This window comes from Marmota flaviventris, chromosome 2 (genome assembly GCF_047511675.1).
Source record: "Marmota flaviventris isolate mMarFla1 chromosome 2, mMarFla1.hap1, whole genome shotgun sequence".
In the NCBI taxonomy this organism is placed as follows: Eukaryota; Metazoa; Chordata; class Mammalia; order Rodentia; family Sciuridae; genus Marmota; species Marmota flaviventris.
The window spans coordinates 30,120,163-30,133,325 of NC_092499.1; the positions used below are offsets into that span (position 1 = coordinate 30,120,163).

At 42.1% G+C, this 13,163-nt stretch overlaps 1 long non-coding RNA gene across 2 annotated transcripts; it reads left to right on the forward strand.

Moving 5' to 3' along the window:
• The first annotated feature begins 4,305 nt into the window (after window positions 1-4,305).
• On the forward strand, window positions 4,306-10,317 carry LOC139704673 (uncharacterized). 2 transcript variants are annotated; one of them, XR_011706558.1, is made up of 3 exons: window positions 4,306-4,905; window positions 7,193-7,260; window positions 9,042-10,317. It is a non-coding gene; the product is annotated as an uncharacterized lncRNA (long non-coding RNA). The 2 variants fall into 2 exon arrangements; XR_011706557.1 differs by lacking the exon at window positions 7,193-7,260.
• Window positions 10,318-13,163: the final 2,846 nt, after the last annotated feature.

Below are 13,163 nucleotides of genomic sequence, written 5' to 3' on the forward strand. Positions count from 1 at the left end.
GTTTTGAATCCCAGCACTAAACAAACAACATAAAATAACAAAAAACAAAACAAACAAAACAACCACTTGTGATACTGAAGCACGAGGATTACAAGTTGAAGCCTGCCTTAGCAAGACCTTGTCTCAAAATTAAAAAAAAAATAATAATTAAAAGGGCTGGAGATGGCCAGGGGTGGTGGTGCACACCTGTAATCCCAGTGACTGGGGAAGCTGAGGCAGGAGGACCTCAAGTCCAGGCCAGCCTCAGCAACCTAATGAAGCCCTACACAACTTAGCAAAACCTGTCTCAAAATATAAATAAATAAATAAATAAATGTCTGGGGATGTAACTTAGTGTTGGTGTTGTAGGGACAGACATGGCAAGGCACCAAAGATAGCAGGAAACAGTTTTATTTGGCTGCAGCCAGGCTTAGAGTGAAAAACCAGCCTCTATCTCAGAGCAAAGCCTGTCCAAGAAAGGGACATGACCTTTGTCCTTGGATAGACCCACAGAGCACTCCTAGGCACATTCCCACCCTGCTAAGTTGTTTATCTACAAATAACAGGAGAGATTTGCTGCCAGATGTCCCTGACTCAGTCAGGCTAGGTGGGGACCCATAGCAACCCCCTAGCAGCCACCAATCAGCATGAGACAGGGAAATACCTGGGATGCCAGATGACCCTCCCAGTAGTTTATGGTGGTTGATAACATGTTGGGAAACTATGTAATTCGGCATGAACACCCCTCTTGGCTTAAACCAATCAGTTCAAAAGAATACCCCTTTTGTACTGACCAATCACCCCTACCCAACTTGTTCCCATCAGTGAATGTGCTAATCTTGTTTTAGAGTTGTTATTTGATTTTCCCGCAGTGTGTGATGATTTGCTAAGAGATGCTATAATGTATGTGAGGGTCCCTGCCTCCTCCAAAGAATGTATAAAACTGCTGCAAACCCTGGGCTCGGGGCTTCTCAGCGTCACCAGTTGCTGTGTGCGTGCGCTGCAGAGGACCAAGCTAGCTCGCAATAAACACTTCTTTGCTGCTTACATCCATCTTGGGTCTCTGGTGGTCTTTTGGGGGTCCCGAATTCGAGCATAACAAGAGGGCACAGCTTTTGCTGTAATCAATCAATCCCCTGAACCCTGAGTTCAGGTAGCTTCAGAATTTTATACCCAGCATGTAAAGGGAAGGGCTCAGAAGTTCACCATCTGCAGAAGTTCACATAAAAGCAACTTTTTCTTTCACTGTTTTGGGCAAGTTAACCCTTCAAGGACAACTCCTGCTTCTTCTCCCCTTTCTTTCTTTCCCTGACAACTGTTACCATGGAGCCCAATTGGTAACTTCTCTTATCTTAGAAATGTAGACATCTCTGTGAAGCCCAGCTCAAGGCCAGAGGCCTTGTTTGCACATTTCTACAAACTACCATATTGGATACATGTTTGTGAAAAACTAGTAAGGGGGTGTCCAGCACTTAAAGCACCAATTTCTTCCCGGCCAAGTAAATTAGGGCAATACAAAAAAAGGAAGTTTGTCTACATTGAACTCTTTTGTAGAGACTCTTTGCTGACAGTCCTAAAAACAGCCATGGTGAAGATTTCTGGAGAAGCCCAGTTAAGACTTTTTGTGGAGGAGGGGGTGCCACTACAGTGGAGTGCCCATGGTTCAATCCCATGGGTCCATTCTTATCATCTGGATGGCCAACTTAAGTGAAAGCTGCCATTTTTAAGAAAAAAAGTTTTGCTTTCCTGCCCAAGGGCCTTTCTGAGAAAGACTCACCACTCCCTCATACCAACCCAACCCTTAGCAGGGCTCTGATTCCTGAGCCTCCCCATAAAAGTCCCAGAACTCAAACCTGTTTTGCCTCTCTCTCCTGTAGAGAGATGGCCTTTATTTGTCAGCTCTGACTAACAAACTCTCCTATGTATCTCTGCCTGGTCTCCACCTTTCATTTCTCACTCATCCATGTCTCCTTCCTCGCTTTCCCTTCAGGGATGGCGGGGAGCCTGCTGGTGGGGAGCTTATAAACAAGCAACTACACCAGAAACTAAAGCTGAGATTTGGGGGAGGAGAAAAGATTGTGTTGTGGAAAAGGCAAAGGAGTTTCTGAGATGAGAGAGAGAGATGAAGGAGAAGGCGATGTTGTCTGGCAGTGATCTCAGGTGGCTGAGGCTGCTTGCTGACTCTAGGTCTGTAGTCTCCAAGGTGCAGAGGATCACACCCTGAACTAGGAGTCAGGTGGGTGGCCTCAGTTCTAGGTCTAGTTTTTTTCCTACTTATTGTGCCACCCAGGTGAGTGTCCTTGTCTTGGAGTCTTGATTTCTTCTGCTGTAACAAGAAAGTTGATTTAATGTTCTGATGCCCTCTCCAACTCAAAAGTTTGTTCATACAACCAGTATTTCTAGAATGATCTATGTATAATATGCCTGTTCCAGACAACCAACAGTCATGATACCCTGTACAAAGAAAATGGAAGCCTATGATGGACACTTGGTCAGAATTGACAGTTCTGTGAGGAGAGCCAGGTTTAAAGTAGGCCAGACTTAATGGAGACAACAGCCCTGACATTATCATGTCCCCTGTTAACCCAGGCTTTTGTGAATGGCTGGATGCACTAGAAACTAGGTTGTGGGGCTTATTGATTGTACCCATGTGTGAAGGCATTTCAGTCAGTAGGATTTTGACACTTGAGAAATTTACAAATATATGTAGAGCATGAAGTTTTAACTAAACACAATGGATCTCCTCTTGGTGAGTACAAATCCAGCCAGCAAACCAGAAGATAAAAGAATGGAGAAAGATTTATTACCTGCAGCAAGTAAGCAGGTTATTTGCTATGCATTGCTTTTGGTCAAGAAAGGAAGCATGGGGTTTCTATTGGGGAGCCTACAAATATTCATATAGGAAATCAGGTGTAAAGGGCAGATTCTGACCATGCTCATTGTAAGGTGTGCACTTTTTGAGCATGCTCAGTTTAAATTTGTGTAACAGTGGTAGCTTTACCTCCCGAATGTAGCCCTCAAAGCTCTAAGGCTTTTTTTTTTAATATTTATTTATTTTTTAGTTTTCGGTGGACACAACATCTTTATTTTATTTGTATGTGGTGCTGAGGATCGAACCCAGCGCCTCGCGCAAGTCAGGCGAGTCCGCTACCGCTTGAGCCACACCCCCAGCCCTTTTTTTTTTTTTTTTAATGTTTTTTCTTTTCTCTTCTCCCCTTCCCCTCCCTAACAAGATTGGGGAGACAGTGTTATCTTTTCTTACCCTAGTTAATTGCCCTAGAACACACCCACTACAGGAAGGAGATGCCAGCTGAGGATCTGGGAAGTGAATATCTCCCAAATTAACAAGTGAATCCTAACACGCCCTGGGGCCCCCTACCAGAGCTTTGACATACCCCCCACACACACCTCCAGACTTTGGGACAGGAGTCTCCTGTGTTTCTCCTTTGCTTAACAAAGCAATGTTACTACTGCTTCCCTGAATGTTGAAGTCTAACACCAGAGGAGCTCGCAGAGGCAAGTGTAGAGAAGAAAGTGGAAGGCTTTATTAAAGGATAGCAGAAAAGACTTCCCCGGGAGGAAAAGGGGAATCCGTAGAAAGGGGAGGTCTTCTCCCTTTTATATCTAAGGTCTTCTTTTGTCCTCTACATTCCTGCCCTTTATTTCCCACTATCCTGCATGATGGGGGTCACAGGTGGGAAGGACAAAAGATGGGAAACAGGTGGACAGATGGAGTGGGGACATTAACATTTCAATTCCCAGGTGTTGTTCTGGTTTCCCAGGCTCGGATCGAACTCCATTTTCTTTATGGACTCCATTTTCGATATGCTCTCTATTTTCTTTCTTGAACTCGATATTAGACCTGATTTACCTATTTACACTAACTACCTATTTTTAAATCTGGCTTCATCAATAAAACCTTCTTTTTTCCTTTTTCTTAAAATCCTGTCCTCATCATTAAATTGACATTGATTGGCTTTGGGGACAGGGACCGAGCTTTCTGACACAGTTGATTCAAAAAGGAGAGGACACATTTCTAGGCATGCTCAGCATAAGGTCTATAGTACAAGTTCAAAAGAGGATGATAGTCATCAGGAAATTTCTGGGCATGCTCAGCTCAATATTATAATAGACCAAATTTACTGTAGGTTGTCTAAAAGAAAGAAGTCAGAGTTCTAGGTCTTAATTTTGAAGCCAGATTTAAAATTAGGTAGTCAATGTAGTCAGGTAAATTGGGTCTAATATCGAGTGAAATCTAAAATGGAGGCCATGTTGAGAATGAATTCCTGGAAAAGTTGAGCAACTCTCCTGGAATGTTAATGTGAAAGACCCCAGCCCAATAACTTTAGGCCCAGTAATAAATCACCAGGGCTTGCTTCCGCACCTGCACAGACGTCAGATGTATTTTTCAGAAAATCAGTTAAGTGTAACCGATTAAAAGGGAAAAACAGGATGGTTGGGAAAGAGCAGAAGAATAGATTCCAGGGCATGCCTGACTAAACAGGGGCTAATAAGCAGGAATAGAAAAAAAAAACAGAATGTTCATATGTAACTGTCATATGGTGTAATTCCAGGAACATAAAATGAAAAATAACTTTACCCTTTAGGTAACCTGTATGTTGGGTTCAAAATAACCAATAAGAAACCTGTTGCTTACCGCGCGCGCGAAACCTGCTCCTTGACCCTATAAAAAATCCTGTACCCCAAAGCCCGGTGTGCCAGTTCACCGAAGCTCCGGCTGAGGTTTCGCTGGGCACCCGCAGGCGCCTGTGTATCAATAAATCACCTCTTGCTTTTGCAGCCAGTGCCTCGTGCGTCTTTCTTGGACAGGGAATCGGTGGGTCTTTCATTTGGCGAGCCAGCCAGGAGAACTCCTGTAACCCCGTCCGGATCCCTGCCCGAGGAACACCCGATAACCACTGGGAGGTAAGCTGGCCAGTTCGTGTCATTTTGTGTCTCTGTCTGTCTGGTTGTTATCTTGTTATCTGTTCATGCGCAGCGTCTGTACGATTACGCGTAATTGCTCTGTATTCTGGGCAGCTTGAGAAGGAGTTGACGAACTCGGACTTCTCCCCTGCCACCCTGGGAGACGTCCCAGGGGCTCAGGGAGGCCCATCTTGGGGGGCCTCCAATGTTCTGTAGAGTACACTGTACTCGTGGGTGACGGAGGTGACGGTATCCCTCCTCTCCCTAATCCGTCAGGTACGTTCGGTTTGTGCTCGAGCCGCGCAGCGTTCTCTGTGTCCAGTCTGATATTTGTGTCTGTCTTCTTGCCTTTGCCCGAAGCCGCGCAGCGTTCTTTGTGTTTTGTGTCCTGTCTGATTTGTATCTGTCTCCTTGCCTCTGCATTTTCTCATTCCACCTGAGACTAACATGGGACAATCTATAACAACTTTAACATCTCGCTTTGACTTTTCTCAAAGCCCTATCCTCATTATTAAATTAGTGTTAATTGGCTTTAGAGATGGGAACCAAATTTTCAGTCACAAATTTTAACACTCTCAAGGGGACTTTTAAGGAGTCCCCACTCTGCTCTCTTGGGGAAGCTTAGCACTCGAAACAACTGCAAGCAGAGGATGGACTTTTTGGGAGCTGGCTACTAAAAAGTTAGAAAAAAAAAAAAAAAATGCCTAATGCCTAAGGTCAAACCAAACTGGAGGAACTGATCCTATGGGTGAAAGATAGGATTAAGGGACTCCCAGCAGCTGCCAGAGCCATTTAGCTCTGGGGAGTTCCCTGGGTCCTTATCTACATCTTAAGGATTACGCTACCTCTGTTTACTTAAAAAGAAGGGACACTGAATGCAGTAAAGCCAGTCACACCTATAGTTGCCCCTACATGAAAACATCTGGTCCACTCATGGGAAAGTCTATGGTGCCATTGATGGGAGTCTTAATTAAATGAAAGTTCAAAACCTGGAGAGATATTTTCTTATCTGGTTGTCTGATTTTTTATTGTAACAATCTGGTATCTGAATGGGTTTCTAAAGCATTGCACTATCTTGCAGTTAAAAGTTGGGTTTAAGCAATTGTTTAATTTGATTTCAGATAGTTCATGCTAGAAAACTTAAATACTTGGGATAAAAAAAAAAAAAAATTTAAAGAGTTTCAATTTTGAACTGGGTAGCCTGAAAAGAAATTAAAACGTTGGTCTGGCTCATAAAAATGACATTAGATAAAATACCAATAGTCTTAGAAATTTTCAAAGCTTAATTTCAGATATATATGGTAATGTGTGGGCAAATTTAATGTAACTCAATGCTACTTTAGAAACTTCAGAACAAGCAAAGTGGCTTAGAGGTACTAAAGAAATTTCTTCTGATGGTAGAGATCCTATTTCCAGTTTTATATGAACAAGTTTTTCTAGTGTAAAAAGATATAAAATTTTAAATTTTGGAAATTGCTTCTTAAATTTGTATCATAATTTTCAACATCTAAACCTGGAAATATAACTTAAGGTTAAAATGCCTTGGGCCTAAAGTGTCTGCTCAAAATAGCAGTTTTTTTCCCTGCTCCTTCCAGACCTTGGTCAGGGCTTAAACTGATATGCAAACAGAAGCAGCTTGGAGCTCAGGCCCAAGGAAAAAAAAAAGGTAAAAGTGTCTTTTTACCTGAACTCAAACTAGACCAAACCAAGAAGTAAATTGTATGGTATTTACTAACTACTGGCCAGTCATCTTTTTTTTAGGATTCTTGTTTTTTTTCTTAGATTCTGTATTTTTTTTGAGCTCGTGATTCTGATCCTGCAGACCTAGGTTAATGATTTTCTGATCAGTAAAGTTTTTTAAAAAAAAAAACAAAAAAACATTGCAATGGAGATTTCATCTGCAAAAAGCTACGAGGCCTTTATTATTGTTATGTGTGCACACTCTTGTTATGTGTTGTATGTCGGTATGTCTGTATGTGTGTATGTCCATATATCCTACAGTGATATAACAATTGACAGATGAGGAGCGCTCATAAAAAAAAAAAATTAAAAATAGATCCAAATATCTTTAATTCACGTGATTCAAACGGTTCAATTTAGATTGGGTAAACAGATAAAAGTAAAGATGTCCTCAAAATTAAGCTTATAAGTTTCTCTAGGTGTTCAAAAAGGCCCTAATAAAATGTTAACTCTGCTTAAATTTAAAAGTTTACAAGTATTGTTTCAAAATGTGAACAAAAGGAGGTTTATGTAATTATGGTGTTATTAATGTGTTCATATCTTCCAGGTATACAAGTCTGTAAGGTAGAAGCTTCAAAAGAACATTATATCAAGCTGGTGTTCTAAAGTTGTATGGTAATTTTAGGCTTAAAAAAAAAAAAAAACATGTTGGAGATTCAATTATATCATTTGTGTTCTATAACTGAACTTGTTATCAATAAGATATGTACGGTTCCATGTTACTTTCTACTCTGAGATACAATTCATGTATTTTTAAGTTAATAAGAGCCTAATCTATGTGAAGGTTTTATTGCAAAACACAAAAGTACATTACTACTTTTCTACAAGAGGTTAAAAGCTTTCAGCCTTTAATTCATGTTTTAGGTGTGATATTATGTTGTGTTAGCTAATGTTCATGTAAACTTGAACAACAATTTATGTAAACTTTGTAAAATGATCAGCTTCAGAACTATAGTACTTGAGATTTATAAAGAGCCCTGCCTTACTTGAAATAAGGCTCTGTCCCATCTCACTACATGTGAAAGTGGCTATGAAAAAAGTAAGCCAGATTTCAGTACAGTTAAAGTTGTGTCCAAAAGTAGGTTTTTGCCAAGATTACTAGGATCTCAAACAGGAAATTATGATGTATAACCCTGCCAAAATTCAAGGTAGCTATTATATAAGCTAAATATGTTTTTACCCTAGTTAGTTTTGTTTTGTAGTTTGCTTATAGATGGTTTAAGGATTGCCTGTTAATGTTTTAAAGAGGTATTGCTTTAAGAACACAACCTGGGTCAACATAAGATAAGGAGTTATCACCTACAGGATAGAGAGATAGACATTAAAGCCCAGTGCTCTTAATATAAGGCTGTTAACTTATTTGCTGGATGTTTAAGATCAAGTTTTTAAAATTAGTTAAATTAAAAGGGCCAAGAAAACCAATATTCGGCTCTTGCCCTCTGAGTCAGTCTGAATCAGGGAATAGGGGACTTCTCCAAAGGGCTCAGCAACTCTAGGCCACATAACCTCCTGAGCAGGGAGATTAATGAGACCGGTGGAGGACAGAAAGCCAATCGGTGCATTTGCTGTAAAGAGGAGGGTCATTAGAAAAGGGAGACATCCCTGATGCTTCTGAGGGAAGCCATATGGTCAAGCAAGGCCTGGACCCATCCTAGCGCAAATGGCACTAGCAGAACTGAAAAGCTGCTATGAAGTTCCCGAGGACTCCCAGGGAAACTCAGCTGACTGTAAACAATAGGTAGAAACAAAAGTCAGTTTGACTTGCTTCATCTTAAACACTTAGCAAAGACAGTCAAAGCCAAAGCACAGCTGTTCCTGGACATCTTAAATGATAATAATAGTTAAATATAACTTCCATAAATAAGTAGACTGGAGGCTACAAAAGAGATTCTTAGACAGAAATGCCTGATAACTGTCAAAGGGACTGCTAGAATAGTTTTAGTCTAAGGCCTTTATTTCTAGCCAACGCAGGTAGGCTTGATGTTTGCTAATATGGTTATCCAGCCCTAAGTAGCAAAATTAAAAATTTCTCTATTAGACACAGAGGTTATACTAATAAAAGGATTTTGCAGGATCAGATGGCATTAAATTATTAAACTATATCTTAAAGAAAAAGACATCTGTAACCCTACATGTTAGTTGTTGTGTTGACATCCCTGACATTTCTGACAATGTGACAAATATCCTTAAAGATTTACCTGCTCAGATGGAAGCCATGTTCTCAGCAACTTTTTCGTGGAAATAATATCCTAGCTCCTAGTTCCTGGTACTGCCTGATAAAAAACATTGTTAATCTTTGTCTTGGCCATTATACTCATTGGCATATTTCTGTGCTGTGGCATTTATTACTGCATCAATATGGTTCCAGTACTAATAAGTTCTTGTTTCTCTTATAGACCACCCATCACTCAAATGGCCCTCCAGCCTATTACTTCTCAATTAGACTTTCATCATGGACCACTCGATAGACCCGATATTTTTAAGGGGGACTCCAAACTGCATGCCCCACGCCGTCCCTTTTCAGCCTGAAGAAGCCAGAAAGATTCTCTTCGTCCCCCTTCCTCACAGCAGTAAGGAGTTCCCAAATTAAAAAAAAAAAAAAATGAAGCCAGATTTAAAGTTAGGTAGTCAGTGTAGTTAGATAAATCGGGGGTCTAATATCAAGTGACCAAGTCTATCACTGTCTTAGAGAAATCTCTCTCTTCCCTCGCAGAAGTCGTACTACAAAATAGAAGGGGATTAGATCTGTTATTCCTTAGAAAAGGTGGTCTCTGTGTGGTTTTAAAGAAACAATGTTGTTTTTACGCTGACCATACAGGGGTAGTCCGGGAAACTATGAAAAAGGTCACTGAAAGGCTGGCCAAAAAAAAAAAAAAAAAAAAAAAAAAATTTGAGGCTCAACAAGGATGGTTTGAACACTGGTTTAACAAATCCCCATGGTTAACTACTTTGCTATCCACCATAGCGGGACCTTTAGTTATTCTGCTAATAATCCTAACGTTTGGACCCTGCATACTCAATAGATTGGTGCAATTCATGAGAGAGAGACTTTCTATAATCCAAACTATGGTTCTAACTCAACAGTACCAGTTGCTTAAACAACAAACAGGGTCACACACAAGCTTAATCCAAGAACCTGAGCAAGCAGAACAATGGATATAAGATTCTATCCATGATAAAGAAAAAGGGGGGAATGAAAGACCCCAGCCCAATAACTTTAGGCCCAGTAATAAATCACCAGGGCTTGCTTCCGCACCTGCACAGACGTCAGATGTATTTTTCAGAAAATCAGTTAAGTGTAACCGATTAAAAGGGAAAAACAGGATGGTTGGGAAAGAGCAGAAGAATAGATTCCAGGGCATGCCTGACTAAACAGGGGCTAATAAGCAGGAATAGAAAAAAAAAACAGAATGTTCATATGTAACTGTCATATGGTGTAATTCCAGGAACATAAAATGAAAAATAACTTTACCCTTTAGGTAACCTGTATGTTGGGTTCAAAATAACCAATAAGAAACCTGTTGCTTACCGCGCGCGCGAAACCTGCTCCTTGACCCTATAAAAAATCCTGTACCCCAAAGCCCGGTGTGCCAGTTCACCGAAGCTCCGGCTGAGGTTTCGCTGGGCACCCGCAGGCGCCTGTGTATCAATAAATCACCTCTTGCTTTTGCAGCCAGTGCCTCGTGCGTCTTTCTTGGACAGGGAATCGGTGGGTCTTTCAAATGAAGTCCAGGAAACAGCCCCCAACAGATTTGAAGATAGCCCATCCCAAAGAAATGTTAATGAACAGCAAACTTGAAGATGCTGACTCGGAAGTGCCCAGATTACTTCTTTGGCCCACCTGTGTCCCAACCCTTCGGGCCTTCCCACCTACATTCCATCACTGAGAGAAACTATAAAAGGGAGAGACAACCGCACTTCCACGGATTCCATCTCTTGGGTCCCCTTCTTCCTCTGGGATAAGTCTTTTCTGCTGTCCTTTAATAAACTTCTAATTTTCCACCCTGACCTTGCCTCGGTGTGCTTCTCTGGTGTTATTCTTTGTGGGAAGCCATCCTGACACGTGACTGGGCGACTCCCGTTAAGGGTCTGAGGCTTCTGGCTGTGTCGGAATTTTCCCGGCCCTTTCCTGATGAGAGAACCCGTCCGTGTGGGGGTGTGACTGACCACTGACCCCGGGGGCCCAATCACTGACCCTGACCTTGGAGTGCAGTCCCCCCTCAACCTTCATTGGATGGAATTATCCCCTGAATTTCTTGTTCCCCAATAAAAGGCTACTCCCTGGCGTGTTCACTCTCTCTCTCTCCTGCTAGCCCTGAGTAATCCTTGCTGCCCTGCTGGGCGGTTAGAGGTCAGAGCCAGAGAGGGGAGCCGTCTCGGACCTGGCAATAGAAATAAGGTAACTGTGTCTGTGTGTTTTATTTCGATCTCTTCTAACTAACTTTATGCCTAGAACCTCATTAATGAAACCATTGCGCAGGCCGCGTGGTAGAATTCTTCAACATTGGGGAAGCAAGGACTCGTCACCGGTCAACAGCGGTAACAATTGAACATTTGAGCAGCCATTTTAGGAGGTAAGTTTCACTTTCCTGTACTTCCTTTTACCTGGACTCCCCCCACCCCCATTAGTGACCTACCCCATGGTCACGTAACCCTAAGCCTATCCCAGAAGGACATGACCCCTTTGCCATGACATCACCGACCTAAGCCAATCCCATGCTATTCCAATCACCTAGCTCTGACCAGCACCTATCCCATAGCCCCACAGCTCCAACTCCAAACTGAATAAAGCTTTGTGTGGATCTCTGTGACCTTGGCTGATTCTTTGAAAGTTTTCCCCAAAGAATTTTAGCAGAAACAAAACAAAAAAGGACCACTTTGAAGCCATGTTAATGTAGGAGTTTGTCTCTAAAGGTATCTCACTTGAGGCAGCCAACAGTGTGGCTTGAGTGATGAGGAAATGAGAGGAGAGAGTGTAATCAGTGAGGACCAGCTTCATGGAGCTCGGATGGCCTTGCAGAGAAGGCAGAGGAAGTCCTAAGCCGAAAGAGCAACATGGCTGGAAGCCTGTTCCAAGAATGGTTTTGGAAATCTTAGTAGCAAAGCAGGCGAGGTGTTTGGGGCTTGGTTACATAGGACCTCCGAAGCAGGGGAAGAGTAGGCAGTAAGAGTCCCTAAAGGCTGGAAAGTGGGGAAATGGCAAAGTTGTGCTTTGGGGAGGTCCCCTAGGCAGCAGCAGCAACAGTCCTAGTTGAAAGGGGTAGTCACAGCCAAACCAGGGAGGTGGCAGGCTGGACTGAAAAGGAGGGGTAGATGTGAGACACATTTCAGAGGGAGAATCTGCAGAACTTGAATTTTATTTATTTTTTATTTTTACTTATTTATTTATTTTAATTTTTTTTAATATTTATTTTTTAGTTCTCTGCGGACACAACATCTTTGTTTGTATGTGGTGCTGAGGATCGAACCCAGGCCACACGCATGCCAGGCGAGCGCGCTACCGCTTGAGCCACATCCCCAGCCCCAGGACTTGAATTTTAAGAGGAGGAAAACAGAATTCTATCCAGGCTAGGTGGTGCACACCTCTAGACCCAGCTACTTGGGAGACTGAGGCAGGAGGATGGCAAGTTGGAGGCTAGCTATGGCATTTAAGCCAGACTTTTGGCAACTTAGACTCTGCCTCAAAAAAGAAAAAGAACTGGGGATGTAGCTCAGTTGTAAAGCACCTCTAGGTTTAGTTCCCAGCACCAGCACACACATACCCTGCCCCTCAAGCAAACAAAAGAAACAGGATTCTATGCTAAAGAACTGGGGTCCTGGAGGAAGTGGGAAGGAGGAGTTAGCTTTGGGCTTGCTGAGTGAATGAATGGCAAATTCCAACCTGTGGGCTCTACTGAAAACCCTCCTGGGAAACAGTGGGGTAGGCACTAGGGACCTGTAACTGACCCTCAGGAAAAGATTAAAGAACATTTGCAAATCAATGTGCAATGGAAACTTGGCCTTGGGCAAGTCCTGCCATCTCAACCACAGTTTCCTGGCTGGTAAAATGAGGATGGGATACTTATTGAGGAAGGATGTTGTGAAGACTGAAAGTGATGAGGATAAAGTACCTCCTTGCCCAGTTCTGGGTCCCTAGCTCCCTCTGTGGGACTATGGTATCTAGATGGTGCATATTACCCAAAAGTAAGAGTAATTCCTTTTTGTTTCATTTCATCTCCAGAATTTGAAGCCGAGGCAAATAAGTTTTTCTCTTTGAAATTGGACCTAGAATAAATCAAATTTGTTGACATAGAAAAAAATAATAATATTTTTTTAGTTTGCCTTGGGACCAGTATTTTCTAAATCTTTTTATTTTTTTATTAAACTTTATTTATTTATTTTAGTTCTCGGTGGACACAACATCTTTGTTTGTATGTGGTGCTGAGGATCGAACCCGGGCCGCACGCATGCCAGGCGAGCGCGCTACCGCTTGAGCCACATCCCCAGCCCCACTAAATCTTTTTAATATATTCATTCTT